Source organism: Vicia villosa, linkage group LG2, assembly GCF_029867415.1.
Source record: "Vicia villosa cultivar HV-30 ecotype Madison, WI linkage group LG2, Vvil1.0, whole genome shotgun sequence".
Taxonomy (NCBI): Eukaryota; Viridiplantae; Streptophyta; class Magnoliopsida; order Fabales; family Fabaceae; genus Vicia; species Vicia villosa.
Window position 1 is genome coordinate 151,774,420 of NC_081181.1, and position 19,846 is coordinate 151,794,265.

Genomic DNA, 19,846 nt, shown 5'->3' on the forward strand with positions numbered 1-19,846 from the left:
TAGACCTTACGGACCTGAACATTGTCTACCCAAGGATCCTTATTAGCTGTCATACATTGAGAGCCTAATTGACGGGTCCTCAAACTATCGTACATTAAGATTCATGGAGCCAACTTGGGATACAATAAGATTTGGATGGATCCTCTAGATGCACAAAAAACTGCCTTTATGTCAAACCATGACAATTACTACTACAATGTCATGCCCTTCAGCCTCAAGAATGCTGGCGCCACATACCAATAGCTCCTGGACGCGGTTTTCGCCCATCAGATATGATGAAATCTAGAGGTATACGTCGACGATATGATTATCAAAATAGGGGGAGAGCATATTCATGCTAACGACCTGGAGGACATCCTACAATCAGTAAGAAGGTATGATATGCACCTGAACCCCGTCAAGTGCTCTTTCAGAGTTCAACCAGAAAAATTTATGGGTTTTACACTGACAACGAGAGGGCTCAAAGCCAACCCGAATAAATGTCGGGAGGTCATTGACATGAGGAGTCCCACGAACGTGAAGGGCGTACAACAACTTATTGGATCCTTTGTCGCCCTATCTCGCTTCCTCTCTTGCACAGGCAACACAACTTTCCTTTTATTCGCTGCCCTAAGAAAAGAGGTAAAGTTCGACCTAACCATCGAGTGTGAGGAGGCTTTCACCAAGGTAAAAGAATTCCTCACATCTCTCTCGATCCTCACTGCGGGCAATGATCTTAGTCCTCGTCCAAGAAATACACAAAGAATATAGTCATGTGTAGTTCATAAGCAAAGTGTTCAAGGGCGCTTAGACACACTACATGAAGATTGAGAAACTGGTGTTAGTTGTTGTTATTACGGCAAGAAAACTCAAGCGATACCTCTAATAGCACACCATCCTTGTAAAAACCAATTATCTTGTCTGACAAGTTCTAAAGAAACCCAATCTAACAGGGAGAACGATATCTTAGTCTGTAGATCTCTTAGAATACGACATCCAGTACATCTCGAGGGGGCATCAAATCTCAATCTTTGGTCGACTTCGTAATTGAGCTCAGCTCTCCCATCGATGAAGACACCCCTTCAAAATGGGCGTTATCTGTGGATGGCGCCTCCGACATAAAAGGAAATAGCACAGGAATAGTTCTTGAGGGACCGGGTGATATAGTTATCAAGTAAGCGCTAAAGTTTGAGTTCATCGCCAGCAACAATCATGTAGAATACAAGGCTCCCATCGCCGGTACGATCGTCACCTTAAAAATGGGAGCTACCAAATTAAAAGTCAAAAGTAACTCCCAGTTGCTCACCTATAAAGTCTCAGAATAGTCTCAGAGCAAGGAGCCTCAGCTGATAAAATATCTACACAAGGTACGAAATGTATCCTCACGCTTCCTCTCTTTTGAAGTAGAACATGTCCCACGCGAATAGAACTTCAAGGCGGATCTCTTATCCAAACTAGCCACCTCGAAGGTCTAGGGGTTCAATAGAACAGTCATACATGAGACTCTCTCTCTCTCTCTTCCCCCAACATCGAGGCAGATGAAGCACACTCCTTGAAACTCGTCCCCGAGTCTAGTTAGATGTCATCCATATTGCACTATCTATAGTTAAGTGAACTCCCATCAGATGAGGGAGAAGTAAGGAAAATTGGAAGAAACTCTACCAAGTACAACCTACTTTCAGGGAAACTTCACAAAATGGGGAAGGCCACTCCCCTGTTGAGGTGCTTAGGCGAGAGCGATATCACCCTAATACTCGCAAGAGATCACAAGGTAGCATGCAACAACCACACCGATGGAAAAGATCTCGCTCACAAGTTATTAAGGTTAGAATATTGTTGGCCCACACTAATGATAGACAATAATAACATCGTTAAGAAGTGCGATAAATACCAGAGACATGCTGACCTTCACCATGCCCCAGCAGAGCTTACAAGTTATTAAGGGAGGAATAAAACAAAGTCATGATCACTAGGGTGAAATCCAAGAGATATAATCACCATATAAAACTTCTCAAACCAAGATTGCGGAACAAGCCATATTGAGCTTTCTTTAACTTACACGCTTCCCCTTGATTATGGGAAATACCTTGAGAAGGAATCATATAAACTTCCTCAAGTTGATCACCATTCAAAAAAACATTTTTTTTACATTACTTTGAGAAATATGCCATTGACGAATAGATGCGCCGACAACAATAAGGTGCGAATAGTGGTCATCTTGGCCACAAGAGCAAAAGTTTTTTCATAATCCATACCACATTGTTGAGAAAATCCCTTAGCAACAAGACGAGTTTTATATCGCTTAACTAACCCATCATATTTGGTTTTGATATTGTATATCCATCAAAATTATACAAAGTCTTGTCAAAGTTTACCTCTCTGCCTAAGTTTAATCCCTCAATCACTTCCTCACCTTTTACTCTCATTAATCAGTTGCTCACTTTGTAATCGTCAAGGAACATAGAGAACAATCTGTTATCTAGGCCAATTCTTCCAAAGATGTTACAATATGAACAACCAAATAATTAAATCTAGGCCAATTCTTCCAAAGATGTTACAATATGAAGGTACTACAATATGAACAACCAAATAATTAAATCTAGGCCAATTCTTCATTAGTCAGGTGAACATTGCCTTGATAAAAAGGTGAACATTCTTGGCTACTACTCAATGTGAATCTTATTCATGGATTGGTCAAGACATTCTTGTACGTTTCGTATTCTAGTCTTTATGTAACTACTGGAATGTCTAAATTCAACTAGAATATATGTTTGCAATGGTTTCATTGTTGGTCTTCCAAGTATTCATATGTCAACTTATCCTATTACACTTCCACATACTGTGAACTGAAATTAAATAAAAGTTTATAGTCACTAGCATGTACTGCTATGCATGTGTAGATAAATTTTAAAACACAGAAAGTTGTGAAATGATATCAATAGAGTGTGTGTTAGTTGTCGCACTTAGGTGATGTTATTCATTCAACCTTGCCGGGTCCACATGCCCAATCTAACGCAGCCTGTATCATCTTTGGATCAGCGCCGACCTTTGCAACACAGAAAGTTTGATTGCTGTTATCATTCGTCAAAACTGCTCATAATCCAGACAAGTGTAAAATGTAAATAGGAACACCATTCACACCAAACAATCCCCAGTTTTTCTCCGATAACAGCCTGGGTTTTGTATTCTCATTGTATAGTTCTTAGATGTAAGTGCTAATAACAACTCTTGGATATTAGAGTTCCGGTTTTGTTAAAAACATGCTTCATCAAATTGCTGTTGTAATTATTGGCATTCTCTATTGTTGTGCCGGGCTCTTTGATGCACCTTTTGAAGGCCACCCTGATTCTGTTACCACTACAGGAATGTTGGTTTAATTTCGAAAAGCCATGGCAAAGTATGCTGCGTCGACCATGGCATCAAAGACATTGGAGTAATGTAGAAGAATATTAGAATCAACAGCTTCTTTGTTTGGAGGGAGAGGCTAGAAGAGTGCATAATCATAATCTAATGGAATCACACCATTTGATTACATGTAATTGTAGTAAGAGTAAATATTGAGCATGGGATAAGAGTAGGTAGATTGCAAAAAACGAGGGTCGGGACAAAAACTGAATTGAGCGATGGGTTTAAAAAAGCATGTGAAGGTGGAAATGAATCAAAATATGATAGATGCGGAAAGGGGCGTCAAGACTTTAACTTGGCGATCAAGATTCAATGCATCGAGGGCTGAATGAATGTACTTAATTGCATTGACAAGAACTTTTGCCAAATTAGGTAGAGCAGTCAAAACCTCGGAACCACACAAATGGCGGTGATATTGGTGGCTGAATAATGTGCTACCACATTACAGGAAACCCAATTGGCAGCCGAAGCATTCGATTGACGAATTGCTAAAAGTTCTTCGTTAGGGACAGTTATGACCACTTGAATTCCTGTTTTTGCAAGTGCAATGAGCATAGCTTGGTCAGCGTTGTACAATTGAACATGTTGAATTTGTTGTGCAATGAGCATAGCTTGGTCAGCGTTGTACAATCGAACATGTTGAATTTGTTGTGCAGTGGCATATTTGAGAGTTCAGTTCCAAATATTCAGTCCAACAAAAGGTTCTGCAAGATCCATTAACAATAAGATTTTAAGTCATCACAAGAATAACCACTCAAATAACTCAACTGTGAAAGCATTTACAACAAAAATAAAGAAAGACAACATTCAAGAGTATTAATAAACAGAATTGTTGGAACATGTGAGGCAACACGTCGAACTTGTGTCTTCCAAACTTAACAGCAATGTTGTTTGTTCTTACCAAATTCGATAGCTCATATCCTAAATTTCCCCTTCCATCTCTTCAATTTCAATTTCTCTCATGCACATCCCTTCCAATCTCTTCAAGGTTTCATATTCCATCCTCTAAGGATTGAAACACAATAATGTCTCACTGTTCTATCAAGGATACTGATATAAGCTGGTTGTATGTAGATACAGCTTATGATGAGCTCAAAAATGGAACTTACAATGTGAAAACCTCAGAGCATACTTTCATCTCTCCATACTGCCCTCACAGAAAACAGGATTATGCATACATGGAAATCCTACAACATGCTTTTATGGTGAATCAGATTAGTTCCGAAAAGGCAAGTGCCAGAGAGGGCTAATCATCTCGCTGTGTTGAAGTATTTGGAAAAGGATATTGTGAGAGGTGATGGTGATCATCATGCTGTTTATGATATACTAAGAATTTTATTTTGTTCGAGTTAATTTATTTCTCAAGTATTGAATATGCAGAAACTGTCGCACCTCAATACTCTAACAAGGATACTGATTCAAGTGAATCTCAAATAAGTTGGTTGTATATGAATAGATTTTATGAAGAACTCAATAAGGGAAGTCTCAAAGTGAGAATCTCAGACGCGACTTTCGCTTGTCCATACCGCCCGAAATTGAAAAGAACGGGCTATGTGTACAGGGAACTCTTTGAACATGCTTTTGGGGTTAATAGTTCGCAGAAGTGTCAAAGAGAAGGCAACTCATCAGGCTTTAATGAAATATTTGAAAAATGATATAATTCTGAATGTGACAGCTCCATCAAAACCTGTGAATGAAGGTGATGATTCTTCTGTTAAGGAAGCAGTTATTCAAAACTTAAAGTTCAAGTTTTGAAAAATGATATAATTGTCAATGCGACTGCTCCATCACTAACTCCTTATTTTGTCTTTCAGGAAGCACAATGTCGAACCGAGGAGAAACTTTAACAGGCCACACTTTTGAAGAACAGGATCTAATGATTATGAATGTGGAAGATCCAATAAAACCAGTAAATAGAGGCATTTGTGTTGATTCCGAAAAGCAGTTTGTGTGGCCGTGGACTGGGATTGTGGTTAACATTCCCACGAGAATGACAGAAGATGGACAATGTGTTGGTGAAAGTGGTTCCAAGCTAAGGGATGAATATCGAATCAAGGGCTTTAATCCAAGTAAAGTCCGCCCACTTTGGAATTCCTCGGATCACACCGAAGTTGCAGTCGTGGAATTCGATAAAAGTTGGCTAGGGTTATATAATGCATTGTCATTTGAAAGGGCATATGAATTAGATCATCACGGGAAAAAAAATTGGCTTTCTCATACCGAACAGAAATTTGGTCGATACGTGTGGATTGCACGAGCTGATGATATCAAATGAACAATACAATCGGGGAACAACTACAAAAGATGGATGTTAAAACAATACCTGAAATCATGGAACATGATGCTAGAACGTTCGATAAACTTGTGTCTCGTTTGAATAACACTCTTCAGGTAAAGAAAAACAAGATAATAGAAATGGAAGTAGAATGCGATGAGATTAATAGAGACAGGAGATATTTTATTTGATTTCCCAGCCATCCTGTTAGTGCCATCTCAAATTTCTTTTCGAATGATAGCAGTGCTAATTTGTCCCAACAATTTTCACAATCTTCCAAATGTAACTCTAAAATTAAAATGCATTGCAAGACATACAAAAATCGACACCACAACATATAGATAACAAATACAATTGTAAGTTGAGTTATATGACATTAGATCATCAAACAAAGCATTGTAAACAAACAATAGCTAATCATACTGGATTATTAGAATGTGTGAGAATTACTTATCTTCCAAATGGCGGTATCAGGAGTACTAACATGGTGATTCATGTCTCATCTCGACTCACCGATCTGCCCTAATAAACTTTATCGTCCACATCAGCATCACATTGGCACTATGGTTCTCATTGTGAGCCAATTTCATCTCGATCTGGGAGCTCTGAATGATGCAAGACGTTCACAGCTGCTCTATGCAGCTGCACACTATACAAACACAGAATTTTTTCCATCCAATTCATCTATAATAATCAGACCCCCTCTGTTCAGGAGCTCTACTCAATAAGAATTCGCAAACCGACTAAATTATATGATGCAAATTCTACACCATATAAGTGAAACTTCGACGGAGATTTCTCCCAAAATCTGTTTCAACATACTCAATAAGTGAACCAAATTCATTTAATATCCATCTTCTCTACCATTATTCACATGTGCAGGTAACCATGGCAAAATCAAAATCCATTACAAACAACAAAAATAATCACATTTTGCATTCATTCGGCCAATAACTCAGGCCAGACAGCACATGAATATTTATTATATATTCATACTGCATTACCAGATAGTATATGTAAAAAAACTTGTCTGAGGGATCGGTCAATGTTATCGGGTATTGGAGATTGTGAGTCCTTCCGATTTATAGTCACGCCCTGTGTCGAGCTTCCGAGTTGCATCATCTTGTTTGAACCAAGTCGCGACATGTATCTCATTTTTCGTGAGCTACACCGCACTTATGAGTTTCATTGAACTGGTGGCAATGTTCTCGAATCTCTATCTGGATCTGGAAGAGGACTGAATACAATGACAATAGATTCAATATAGCCCCTGCTTTTCTTCCAGCATATGGGGAGCCGACCCTGAATGGATCTCAAACTAACGGTCGAAACACGAGATTTATCGTTAACTAAACCAAATGAAATACGAGATTTAAGTAAACAAATTTCTTACAATATACGCAATTACCAAAATAAACATCAAGGAACAGTTATTATGCTAAATACTTAGATAGTAACTTTACTATCTTATAATTTTTTTCATATTAGCACTATTGATTATCTCTTAACACATTCAAATTACACTCTTAGAATTATAGTTTTCTTCTCGGCAGTGACATTCTAACATAAGCTTTACCCAATTCAGAACCAAATTTAGATTTTAGATAAAGAGGAGGGTTTTCAACACAATTTTCACTTTGAAAACAACAACACAAACCCGACAGCTTAAGAGCACAAATAGCCACTTTTAACCTATTTTCTTCAACCTCTTACCACCCAAACCATATCCAATCATATTCTAACATACTCAAGCATTTCATACCATAATTTCATCATCATACAAGGATATATGTACTATGTTTTCATCACTTCCTAACCTCATTAATTTCTAACCATAAAAACCAAACTCATGTAATCAACATGTCATGACAACAAGAAACAACAACCACAATATAGTTTCATGGGTTACTAACAATAGCAAAGACAACGCAAAAATCATTTTTCAATCCCACAATCCACTTTCTACCTTTTTTATGTCCTGCCACCAATCCGACCTCATTCTCTCAATTTTACTCTCTACCAACGATTTCACCATATTTACTTTTTAAAACCGAAACCCACAAACTTTGTTTCTTTGTAAGTAATCACCGTTCCCACATTCCTAATAATGCTAGGTTTAACACCCTTGAATTTTGTATACCTGTCCTACATCCCCCCTTCCTGTCTTTCTTGGCATACCTTTTCCAATTAACCCCGACTTATTTTTCTGCTTTCGAATCCTCCACCCCATAAGAATTTTTTAAAGAGATTCAAGATTAGAAATAATACCTGACGAGGCTTTAAAGAAAGAAAAGAAAATAGACAGGTAATGCATATAACAAATTTTAGAAGGATGACACGACCGCGTAAGGATAAGCACTGATTATGCCACTTGGACAATTTTCCTTACACTATTAATCACCAATTTCCAAAACTTTTCTTCTATTATTACAACAACCTGCAGGAATATCTTAGTATTTGAGTCTAATAGTTCCAACCTTACAATTTAACAGATTTGCTGTTTCGTCTAACTAATATTATGGAAAATTGACTCCAATAAAATGACTTTTATGAAACTGGATTTTATGACCAGATATTAACTCAAATAACTGTAGATTTGCAACCAACACGAATATCCAAGTATTTGAATCTAGTTGTTCCAACCTTAACATTTAATATATTTGTTAATATTGTGGAATATTGACTCCAACTAAAAGACTTTTATAAAAGTTTATTTTAAGACCGAATATTAACTCATAACTATAGATTTACCTTCATGGCCCTCATGTTTTACCAACTTTTTCCCACAATTAAAATACCTTTTGCTTACTGCATATGCGGCAGTGGTGATATTGGTGGCAGGATAATGTGCTACCACATTACGGGAAACCCAATTGCAGCCAAAACATTCGATAGACCGATTGCTAAGAGTTCTTCATTAGGGACGATTATGACAACTTGAATGCCTGTTTTTGCAAGTGCAATGAGCATAGCTTGGTCAACGTCGTACAGTCAAACGTGTCGAATTTGTTGTGCTTTGACTACTTGAGTAGAGTGTGGCAGTGGCATATTTGAGAGTTCAGTTCCAAATGTTCAGTCCAACAAAAGGTTCTGCTAGATCCATTAACAATAAGATTGTAAGTCATGACAAGAATAACCACCCAAATTACTCAAAAGTGGAAGCATTTACAACAATAAAATTCTGGGGAATACCTAACTTATCACTAATTATCTTAAGAATATGCTAGTGTGTTTACATTAGTGCTTGAAAAGGTGATGCTTTCTTTCAAAAATTTGTGGAAAAATTACAAATTTTATCTTCTAACACGATCAATCCCAAAGTTCATAATCAATTATACTTTTGATGAAAAAACAAATCAAAATTAATTCCATACCCTTAAAATGACTTTTCCAAAATGAAATCCAACCTCACTTACAAAGGCACAAGTTTGTTATTCAGAAGTACAATGAAGGACTAGTTTCTGTTGGTTTGTCAATCAAAGTGAAACTCAAATGTTGGAACATGTGAGGCAACATGTCCAACGTGTATGTATGTCTTTCAAACTTAACGGCAATGGTGGCAATTTCAATTTCTCTCATACACAATCTCTTCAAGGTTAACATTCCTTCCTATAATTCCTGCATCTCACATTCATTATTTTAACATCCCCATTTCAATATTTTCTACTTTAATTCTCATAATTAATATGCTTTCTTCTTTTTTAACTCGAATTTTTGTCTCTCATGATCGAACACAATAAGTTCAGGACAAACTGTAATGTCTCACTTTTCTATCAAGGATACCGATATAAGTTGGTGGCATGTAGATACAACTTATGAAGAACTCAAAAATGGAACTCACAATGTGAAAACCTCAGAACATACTTTCATCTGTCCCTACTGTCCTCACAGAAAACAGGATTATGCATACACGGAACTCCTACAACATGCTTTTATAGTGGATCAGACTAGTTCCGAAAACACAAGTGCCTGAGACAGGGCTAATCATCTCGCTCTGTTGAAATATTTGGAAAAAGATATATTGTCAGCACCATCAATAAAGGTGATGGTGATCGTGCTACTTACGATATACTAAGAATTTTATTTTGTTCAAGTTAATTCATTTCTCATGTATTGAATATGCAGAAACTGTCGCACCTCGATGCTCTAACAAGGATACTGATTCAAGTGAATCTCAAATAAGTTGGTTGTATGTAAATACATTTTATCAAGAACTCAAGAAGGGAAGTCTCAAAGTGAGAATCTCAGACAAGACTTTCGCTTGTCCATACTGCCCGAAATTGAAAAGAACGGGCTACGTGTATAGGGAACACTTTGAACATGCTTCTGGGGTCGGTAGTTCGCAAAAGAGAAGTGTCAAAGAGAAGGCAGCTCATCTGGCTTTAATGAAATATTTGAAAATTGATATAATTCTAAATGTGACAGCTCCATCAAAACCTGTGAATGAAGGTGGTTATTCTTCTGTTAAGGAAGCAATTATTCCAAAGTTAAAGTTCAAGTTTTGAAAAATGATATAATTGTGAATGTGACTGCTCCATTACTAACTCCTTATTTTGTCTTTCAGGCAGCACAATGTCGAACCGAGGAGAGACTTTAACAGGCCACACTTCTGAAGAACAGAAGATGGACAATGTGTTGGTGAAAGTGGTTCCAAGCTTAGGGATGAATATCAAATCAGGGGATTTAATCCAAGTAGAGTCCGCCCACTCTAGAATTCCTCGGATCACACCGGAGCTGCAATCGTCGTGGAATTCCATAAAAGTTGGCTAGAGTTATATAATGCATTGGCATTTGAAAGGGCGTATGAATTAGATCATCACGGGAAAAAAGATTGGCTTTCTCATACAGAACAAAAAGATTGGTTTTATCGTGGGTGAACTTTCCTGCTTGGTTAGGACTCCTAGAAATCTACTACTATTTGCGAGAGCAACTGAACTGAAGCTATCGTAATTGGTACACATGATTCACCTCAACCACCTTAACTTTCAGGTCTGGTTTGGAACATAGGATGCCACAGAAGCAAAAGAAACGCTGACCCACGTCCGGTTTGAAACATAGGATGACACGTTTCCATTCATATTCGAGAAGCAGAAGCAAAAGAAACGCTGACCTGTCATTGTTATTTTCAATCCGACTCTTTTACGATGACATTAGAGCTTGACTTGTCATCTCCGATCATTGCAATCTTGATTTCTCCTCCCATGAGACTCGATATGTAGTCGTTGTCATCACAGTTGCTTACTGCAAACAGTTAAAAGGAGTAATCAAACGTCATAACCACGTCATACAAATAGCGTATCAGTTCACCCAAATGACCCACTATCCTGGTAGAAACAACCTGCTACATATAATATGACAACAACAGGAACCAATGATGAATCTAGTGTGATTATTAACAACCAACTGTAGAGTAAGCCCCTAAACAACTATAATCTCCATTATATTCGTACATTAATAGTTTATTTATTCTGTCCATAAAGATAAGCATTCGTGGAGACTTTAGTTAATAGACAGTAGTCGGTTGTGATTTTAGGAAGTTAAAAAGGTAAGATTTACTTATCTTTCCGACTTGTAATGAGCATGTCGATAAAATCGGATAATAGCCACCCCGATATCCAGAAATTATTGAGTATTCATGTTACACCAACTGTTCTTTCACCAGCAGGGTCAATTTGTTTAGGAATTTTTATAGAATTAGATGTCACTACCTTCTGGTTGCCCCTCTACTGCGACCTTTTCTAAAACAGACAAATCTACCAGCATCAAATTGACAACACTTGGCAGGTAGATGCTGAGATTAATAGAGACAGGGGATATTTGATTTGATTCCCAGCCATCCTGTTAGTGTCATCTCCAATTTCTTTTCGAATCATAGCAGTGCTAATTTGTCCCAACAATTTTCACAATCTTCCAAATATAACTCTAAAATCAAAATGCATTGCAAGACATACAAAAATCGACACCACAACATATAGATACCACATACAATTGTAAGTTGAGTTATATGATATTAGATCATCAAACAAAACGTTGTAAACAAACAATAGTTAATCATACTCAGTCATTACAATGTTTAAGAAATACTTATCTTCCAAATGGCGGTATCAGCAATATTAACATGGTGATTCATGTCTCATCTCGACTCACCGATTTGCCCTAACAAACTTTATTGTCGACATCGGCATCACATTGGCACTATGGTTCTCATTGAAAGCCAATCTCATCTCAATCTGGGAGCTTTGAGTGACGTAAGACGTTCACAGCAGCTCTATGCAACTGCACATTCTACAAACAGAAAATCTTGTCCATCCAATTCATGGGCTGCCAATGAACCAAACTAACTCGAAAATAGTTTGAAATTCGATTCGAAAAATAAATCGTTGAACTAGGTTCATGAACCAAATGAGGTGAGTATGAGCTAAAAACTAAGTTCGTTAACTAAATGAGCTGAACTTGAACTATACATGGTTCGACTCGTTAGATTCATGAGTCAACTCGATTGTATATTTTCTCTAAATCTTTGTATCATATTTTATCTTAATCTAACGATTTTAATTGATAATTTATATTCTCTAGTGAGCAAAATATTTCTACAAATAAAATTAACATCGTATAAATTTTAATCTTATAACTTTTATTTTATTTCTATATTTTTTAATTCAAAAATATTAATTTAAAATGTCAAATATATATATATATATATATATATATATATATATATATATATATATATATATATATATATATATATATATATATATATATATATATATATACTTTGAAAAATTACTCTTAAGTTCGTGAAATAAGCGAGTTGAACCTAACAAGATAAATCTAACAAGTTGAATCGAGATTTTCGTGAACTTCTAACAAGTCGAGTTTGACCTGAAAAAAAAGTTCGAGATAAACTCGAACTCGAACTCAAACTAGGCCAATTCTTAGCGAGTCGAGTTTGAGCTGAAAAAAAAGTTCATCATGAACTCGAGTTCGAACTCGAACTCGGACAATTCTTAACGAGTCGAACTGAGCTGAAGCGTGTTCGACTCAACTCGACTCATTTCCAGCCCTATCTATAATAATCAGATCCCCTTTGTTCAGGAACACTACTCAATAAGAATTCGCAAACCGACTAAATTATATGATGTAAATTCTACACCAGATAAGTGAAACTTTAATAGAGATTTCTCCCAAAAGCTATTTCAAAATACTCAATAAGTGAACCAAATTCATTTAATATCCATCTTCTCTACCATTATTCACATGTGCAGGTAGCCATGGCAAAATCAAAATCCATTACAAACAACAAAAATAATCACATTTTGCATTCATCCTACCAATAACTCAGCCCAGACAGCACATGAATATTTATTATATGTTCTATATTTATTAGCTCGCAAATGTTTAACCGGCAAAATCATTATTACATGAATATTCATTTAATATCCATCTTCTCGACCATTATTCACATGTGTAGGTAACTATGGCAAAATCAAAATCCATTACAAGCAACAAAAATAATCACATTTTGCATTCATCCTACCAATAACTCAGGTCAGACAGCGCATGAATATTTATTATATGTTCGGTAATTATTAACTCGCAAATGTTTAACCGGCAAAAACCATACTGCATTACCAAATAGTATATGTAAAAAAGCTTGTCTGTCGGATCAGTCAATGTTGTCAGGTATTGGAGATTGTGAGTCCTTCCGATTTATAGTCACACCTTGTGTCGAGCTTCCGAGTTGCATCAACTTGTTTGAACCAGTCGCGACATGTATTTCATTTCTTGTGAGCTATACTGCACTTGTGAGTTTCATCGAACTGGTGGCAATGTTCTCTAATCTCTATCTGGATCTGGAAGAGGATTGGCAAAATACAAGGACAATAGATTCAATATTTTGACCATGTAAATCTTCAGCCAATTAATAGTAAATTTATAAGTTCTGCTTTAGATAAAAACTTCACAAAGTCTAACATCTAACCATTCTTGTTGTTTCTCCAACTTCTTTGCATTCTCATTCTAACTTAATCGCATTAATCCCCCATTATGCACCATATAACACCTATTTTTATTCGATCAACTCCATCAATATACTCGATAATAACCTTTTTCCACCCGTAATTAATTCAAACCATGATCAGCCTGATTAGTCTTGCAGAACCAATAATCTTTAAGAGTCCAAATAATAAGTGAATGATTAAAATTATAACATAATATCTTACACAACCAATGGATTTAATGCATTTGAAGGGGCAATAATATAATTCTATCGCAAATCAAATAATTCATGTAGCAATGACAAATTCATTATAGTACAATGATAATTTTAACGCAACGGTAATTTAAGATTAGATGGATCTAAAAAAACATAAAACACTTAGGGGCATCAGTTCACCAAGGAGATATTAACATCAATGAAATTCATATGCAAATTACCCAATTTACAAAACTGCCCATTGTTACATCTCATAACAATACAAGAACCATAAATAATTGATAAAGTTACCTCCAAAATTGAGAAACTCAAGAAATGGAAAAAAATTGGAACACCTCCTCTGTCAACTTTTTCCCACAATTAAAATATAATTCACATTCGTAAAGCATTTGCAAGAAGTGAACATCTCATCTGGCAACTTTTTCCCACAATTAAAGTATCATTCGCGTACAACATATGTGAGAAGTGAACATCTCGTATGCCAATTTTTTCCCACAATTAAAATATCATTCCACGATTAAAGTATCATTCGCATACAGCATATGCGACAAGTGAACATCTCGTATGTCAACTTTTTCCCACAATTAAAGTATCAGTTCACAATTAAAGTATCATTCGCGTATAGCATATGCGGCGACAAGTGAACATCTCGACAACAAGTGAACATCTACCAACTTTTTCCCACAATTAAAGTATTATTCGCGTACAACATATGCAACAAGTGAACATCTCGTATGCCAACTTTTTCCCACAATTAAAGTATCATTCGCGTATAGCATATGCGGCGACAAGTGAACATCTCTTCTACCAACTTTTTCGCACAATTAAAGTATCATTCTCCTCCCCATTTAACATTGAATCCCATAAAAGCCCAAATATTTACCGTTCACAAAGTCATATAAGTCATGATTTTTCAAAATCCACTTTAAACATCAACACTTTTTCAAAAGCTTCTTATCATTTACTAACTCATTTGCTATGAGTATTCAATCTACCAGCTGTCAGCTCTCTAAGAATGCATATTGAAAATCAGAGACAACTTTCTTAGCCACATGCTGCTAATTAAAGATATCAACCTAAAATAGTTTGGCTTTACCAAATTCTCAATCTTAGCCACATGCTGCTAATTAGAGATAACCTAGTATGATGATAATTTTAATGCTAAGCTCATTTTAGATTAGATGGATCCAATTCAACTCATTTATAATAATCAGACCCCCCTCTATTCAGGAACACTATTCAATAAGAATTCGCAAACCGACTAAATTATATGATGCAAATTCTACACCAGATAAGTGAAACTTTGACGGAGATTCCTCCCAAAAGCTGTTTCAAAATACTCAATAAGTGAACCAAATTCATTTAATATCCATCTTCTCTACCATTATTCATATGTACAGGTAACCATGGAAAAATCAAAATCCATTACAAACTACAAAAATAATCACATTCTGCATTCATCCTACCAATAACTCAGGTCAAACAGCACATGAATATTTATTATATGTTCTGTAATTATTAGCTCGCAAATGTTTAACCGGAAAAATTATTATTAACATTCATTTAATATCCATCTTCTCTACCATTATTCACATGTGCAGGTAACTATGGCAAAATCAAAATCCATTACAAGCAACAAAAATAATCACATTTTGCATTCATCCTACCAATAACTCAGGTCAGACAGCACATGAATATTTATTATATGTTTTGTAATTATTAACGCGCAAATGTTTAACCGGCAAAAACCATACTGCATTACCAGATAGTATATGTAAAAAAGCTTGTTTATCGGATCGGTCAATGTTGTCAGGTAATGGAGATTGTGAGTCCTTCCGATTTATAGTCACACCCTGTGTCGAGCTTCAGAGTTGCATCATCTTGTTTGAACCAGCCGCGACATGTATCTCATTTCTCGTGAGATATACTGCACTTGCGAGTATCATCGAACAAGTGGCAATGTTCTCGAATCTCTATCTGGATCTGTAAGAGGACTGGCAAAATACAATGAATATAGATTCAATATCAAGCATATCGGGAGCAGACGCTGAATGGATCTCAAACTAATGGTTGAAACACGAGATTTATCGTTAACTAAACGAAATGAAATAGGAGACTTGTATAAGTACATTTAAGTAAACAAACTTCTTACAATATAGGCAATTGCCAAAATAAACATCAAGGAACAGATATTATGCTAAATACTTAGATAGTAACTCTACTATCTTATAATTTTCTTCATATTAGCACTATTGATTATCTCTTAACACATTCAAATTACACTCTTAGGATTATAGTTTTCTTCTCGGCACTCCAACATTTGATTACACAAAACGATTTAGGTCTCAAATACTAATTTTCTCGCAAGTTAGAATAGGAACGTGACGAGTCCTTCATCCACACAACATTGCAAATATTTTGGCCATTTTATCTATCCATCCCTCTGAAAATATGAATCTATCAATATAACACATTGTTGATCATCTAGTTTTGACCTTGTAAATCTTCAGCCAATTAAGAGTAAATATATAAGTTATGCTTGAGATAAAAACTTCACAAAGTCTAACATCTAACCATTCTGGTTGTTTCTCCAACTCCTTTGCATTCTCATTCTAACATATTTGCATTAATCCCCCATTATGTACCACCTAGCACCTATTTTTATTCAATTAACTCCATCAATATACTCGATAATAGCCTTTTTCCACCCGCAATTAATCCAAATTAATTAATCCAAACCATGATCAGTCTGATTAGTCTTGCACAACCAATAATCTTTTAGAGTCCAAATAATATGTTAATGATTAAAATTATAACACAATATCTTGCACAACCAATGGATTTAATGCCAATCAAGAGACAATAATATAATTCTATCGCAAATCAAATAATCCATGAAGCAATGACAAATTCATTATAGTACAATGATAATTTTAACGCTACGGTAATTTAAGATAAGATGGATCTAAACAAACAGAAAACACTTAGGGGCTTCAGTTATCCAGGGAGATACTAACATCAATGAAATCCATATGCAAATTATCCATTTACACAACTGCCCATTCTTATACCTGATATCAATTCAAAAACCATAAATAACTGATAAAGTTACCTCCAAAATTGAGAAACTCAAGAAATGAAAAAAATAGAAACACCTCCTCCGGCAACTTTTTCCCACAATTAAAATATAATTCACGTTTGTAAAGCATATGCAAGAAGTGAACATCTCTCCCAACTTTTTCTCACAATTAAAGTATCATTCGCGTCCAGCATATGCGACAAGTGAGCATCTCATATGCAACTTTTTCCCACAATTAAAATATCATTCCTCAATTAAAGTATCATTCGCATCCAGCATATGCGACAAGTGAGTCTCGTATGCCAACTTTTTCCCACAATTAAAATATCATTCCTCAATTAAAGTATCATTCGCGTCCAGCATATACGACAAGTGAGCATCTCGTATGCCAACTTTTTCCCACAATTAAAATATCATTCCTCAATTAAAGTATCATCCGCGTAAAGCATATGCGACAAGTGAACATCTCTTATGCCAACTTTTTCCCACAATTAAATATCATTCCACAATTAAAGTGTCATTCGGGTAAAGCATATGCGACAAGTGAACATCTCTTATGCCAACTTTTTCCCACAATTAAAGTGTCATTCGCGTAAAGCATATGCGACAAGTGAACATCTCCTCTGCCAACTTTTTCCCACAATTAAAGTATCATTCATGTACAGCATATGCGACAAGCAAACATCTCCTCTGCCAAGTTTTTCCCACAATTAAAATTACATTCCACAATTAAAGTCTCATTCGCGTACAGCATATGCGACAAGTGAACATCTCGTATGCCAACTTTTTCCCACAATTAAAGTATCATTCCACAATTAAAGTATCATTCGTGTACAGCATATGCGACAAGCGAACATCTTGTATGCCAACTTTTTCCCACAATTAAAATATCATTCCACAATTAAAGTCTCATTCGCGTACAACATATGCGACAAGCAAACATCTCGTATGCCAACTTTTTCCCACAATTAAAATATCATTCCACAATTAAAATCTCATTCATGTACAGCATATGTGACAAGTGAACATCTCGTATGCCAACTTTTTCTCACAATTAAAATATCATTCCACAATTAAAGTCTCATCCGCGTACAACATATGCGACAAGTGAAAATCTTGTATGCCAACTTTTTCCCACAATTAAAGTATCATTCGTGTCCAGCATATGCGACAAGCGAACATCTCGTATGCCAACTTTTTCCCACAATTAAAGTCTCATTCACGTACAGCATATGCGACAAGTGAACATCTCGTATACCAACTTTTTCCCACAATTAAAATATCATTCCACAATTAAAGTATTATTCGCGTACAACATTTGCGATAAGTGAACATCTCATATGCTAACTTTTTCCCACAATTAAAGTATCATTCCACAATTAAAGTATCCTTCGCGTACATCATATGCGACAAGCGAATATCTCGTATGCCAACTTTTCACCACAATTAAAATAACATTCCATAATTAAAGCATCATTCGCATACAGCATACGCGACAAATGAACATCTCCTATGCCAACTTTCTCCCACAATTAAAATATCATTCCACAATTTCGCGTACACCATATGGAACAAGTGAACATCTCTACCAAACTAATAACCCTTAGATAAGAAAACGCAACCTTTACCAACTTTGGATATTTTTGTTAGGCTTCCAATGACCAACAATAAAATTGTTAATGTTCGAAGACACTTTGAAATCCAGCCTCTCCATTTAACATTGAATCCCATCAAAATCCAAATATTTACCGTTCACAAAATCATATAAGTCATGATTTTTCAAAATCCTCTTTAAACATCAACACTTTTTCAAAATCTTCTTTAAACATCAATGCTTCTTATCATTTACTAACTCATTTGCTATGAGTATTCAATCTACCAGCTGTCAGCCCTCTAAGAACGCATATTGCAAATCAGAGATAACTTTCTTAGCCACATGCTGCTAATTAAAGATATCAACCTAAAATAGTTTGGCATCACCAAATTCTCAATCTTAGCCACATGCTGCTAATTAGAGATAACCTAGTATGATGATAATTTTAATGCTAAGCTCATTTAGATTAGATGGATCAAAAAACATAAATCAAAACACATAACAAAAACAAATATAGATAGAATTTAGGGCATCAGTTCTCTAAGGTGATATTGACATCAACGAAATTCAGATGCAAATTACCCATTTACACATATTCAGATTCATCATATGCCCAATTCTGATAGCAATTCAAAAACCATAAACAATTGATAACAAACCGAAAAACTCAAGAAAGCAAGCAAGAGAGGGAACGAAACAATATTTGAAAGCGATCAAAACCTGTCGGGATTCATGAATTACATCAGCGGATTGACAGACAAATGAATTTCTATCATCACTTCGCTTTTCTTTTCCCTCTATATTATTCGATCTAGCACATTTCTTTCCATTAAAACTTCTTGCTAAATTGTTCATCCCGAAAGAACGAAACAATATACAAATCGAAACCAAGAGTTACTGTGAAGTTGCCGCTAACAAATTAGGGTTTAATAAATTTGGATTGGGTATAATGGAATGCCAATTCGATCGAGTTATATTTTATTTGTATATGAAAAAGATTTGATTTGTATCTACAACTATTTTATTTGTATATGAAAAAGATTTGTATATGAAAAAGATTTGATTTCTATCTAAGTATCTATAACTATTTTATTTGTATAAGAAAAGATTAAATTTCTATTCATCAACGGTATAAATATACTGTTCACTCTTATTATAAAAAATATGTAATTTTAATAATAGTAATTTTTCTTTCATTTATAACCCTTCAAATTAACTTAAACCACATTTTTAATTCCTTAGGTTTACTTTGTGTTTATATTGGTCCATGGATTAAAAGAGAATTATATTGATCTT

General features: G+C 35.5%; 1 non-coding gene and 3 pseudogenes across 1 annotated transcript; all 4 read right to left on the minus strand.

Moving 5' to 3' along the window:
• Nucleotides 1–2,709: 2,709 nt before the first annotated feature.
• Nucleotides 2,710–4,232, minus strand: LOC131652489 (glucan endo-1,3-beta-glucosidase 2-like; annotated as a pseudogene).
• A 9,808-nt stretch (nt 4,233–14,040) lies between these two features.
• On the minus strand, nt 14,041–14,120 carry LOC131654471 (small nucleolar RNA Z101; annotated as a pseudogene).
• Nucleotides 14,121–19,074: 4,954 nt separating this feature from the next.
• On the minus strand, nt 19,075–19,168 carry LOC131654467 (small nucleolar RNA Z101). The gene has a single exon (XR_009299503.1). It is a non-coding gene; the product is annotated as a small nucleolar RNA Z101 (small nucleolar RNA).
• Nucleotides 19,169–19,259: 91 nt separating this feature from the next.
• Nucleotides 19,260–19,334, minus strand: LOC131654485 (small nucleolar RNA snoR14; annotated as a pseudogene).
• Between the last annotated feature and the right edge of the window lie 512 nt (nt 19,335–19,846).